The sequence below is a fragment of the Argentina silus genome (genome assembly GCF_951799395.1).
Source record: "Argentina silus genome assembly, contig: scaffold_294, whole genome shotgun sequence".
In the NCBI taxonomy this organism is placed as follows: domain Eukaryota; kingdom Metazoa; phylum Chordata; class Actinopteri; order Argentiniformes; family Argentinidae; genus Argentina; species Argentina silus.
This window is the reverse complement of record NW_028153128.1, coordinates 688-2,500: the sequence shown is the minus strand read 5'-3', so window position 1 is coordinate 2,500 and position 1,813 is coordinate 688. Positions and strand designations below refer to the sequence as shown.

General features: G+C 45.4%; 1 protein-coding gene across 1 annotated transcript in view; it reads left to right on the top strand.

Annotated features, from left to right (window-relative positions):
• The window catches only part of slc9a8 (solute carrier family 9 member 8), a 22,823-nt gene extending 21,484 nt beyond the window's left edge, over nt 1-1,339 (top strand). The window contains exon 16 of the mRNA XM_083697689.1: nt 1-1,339. This exon is cut by the window's left edge and continues 295 nt beyond it. The gene's annotated coding sequence lies outside the window, so the exon portion shown is untranslated.
• Nucleotides 1,340-1,813: the final 474 nt, after the last annotated feature.

The window sequence follows — 1,813 nt, the reverse complement described above, 5'->3', positions numbered from 1 at the left end:
GGAGAGGAGAGGAGAGGACAGGACAGGAGAGGAGAGGAGAGGAGAGGAGAGGAGAGGAGAGGACAGGAGAGGAGAGGAGGGGAGAGGAGAGGAGAGGAGAGGGGGGGAGAGGACAGGAGAGGAGAGGGGGGGAGAGGACAGGAGAGGAGAGGACAGGACAGGACAGGACAGCAGAGGAGAGGAGAGGAGAGGAGGGTCGTGTCCAGGAGACGTACCACGTGTGATAGTGGCCAGTCAGGACCAGTCCTGCCACTGTGGACTATACCACTCTGAAAGTACCCTTCACCTCTTCCACCACTACCACTACACCACACCACACTAACCCCCCCCCCGACCCCCGACCCCTACACTGGAGCATACCATATCACCTGAGCCACAACCAATACACACAGGGAGAGACAGAGAATGTACAGTATGAGGGAACTGGGTGTGAAACTGGGAATGTTAACAGTAGTTAACAGTTGTTTTAGTGCTACATCTTTACTCGCTAACCACTTTAGCTCGGCGCCGATGTGTAGCTAGTCTGCTGTCCTGGGCTGGAGACACAGTCAGGTACATGTTAGATGTGTAGCTAGTCTGCTGTCCTGGGCTGGAGACCACAGTCAGGTACATGTTAGATGTGTAGCTAGTCTGCTGTCCTGGGCTGGAGACACAGTCAGGTACATGTTAGCTTTGCGTCGCAGATAATGAAGGAAAGAGGCCAAATTCAGTTTCATATTTGTTCTGTTGTTGTGTAGTTACACCGAGACACGGGCCTTCTATGCCCTAGTCCGGGAAACTATTCCACATTTTAAGGGATCACTTTGTAAAGGGTTGAGGGAAACAAATGGAAGTCCTGAGAAGATTCTTCTCTTGTGAAGCAATATTAGAGCACTTTACAGTCTTTAATTCACCTTTTTGTTGTGCTTTCACACGTGTATAACTAGATGCATCGGGAACAGGCTTTTTGAAAGTCCGCCTATGACTTGCTCATTAACAAAACATGGTTTTATGATTTGTATATGTTTACAAGTTCCAAGAATAATCGGTTTATACCTCCATAAGCCAATGATATGAATACCCTCTCACGGAATAATTAGCAAAACTGTGCGATAGTTTATAAGCAGTTTATAAGCAGCTTATAAGCAGAACTTGACAGAAGCTGTTTCAATGTGAATGGGAGACGTGTAGGGAAGCAGCACAATTGAATGTCTGGATGATGGGAATTGCAGTCTTGCGAAGCTCTATGTATTTATCTTCATTTGTATTTATTGATTTGATCATTTTCTTGTGTGTTAATGGGATATAAGGTTTTATATGACATATTGTCTCGCTGCAATAAAAAATACAAATTCTAAAATACGATGTGTTTCATTGAAAATCAGTGCCGTCAGAGTGGTTTAAAGCTCTACAGCCTGGTCCGGTTCATCGATGCTGACCTACGGGTTGATTCAGAGATGTTTCATGTTCCTCTGATCATACACATCACAAGCCCGATGCCCAGGCGTTTCAGAACCCTGATCAAACATGAACAAAGCCCACACACAACGTACGCCTACCGATCCGACCAATAGCTGTGGGAAGGCCCCATTAGGCTACAGAAACCAACCAATGAAGAGGCTGCTTTCATGATGATGTTTTGCTGTGATTGGCTATTTAATTCCAGATAATTCCAGATTCCTGATATCTTGATATGTTTAGCCTGAGGCTTGTTTTTCTACGTTTAGACAATAGACACGTCTAATGTCTCCCTTATCAACCTGGAACATCATACGGATCGATATGAGTTGCCATTCAGCACAAGGTATATGGGAATCGCTATATTGACAGGATA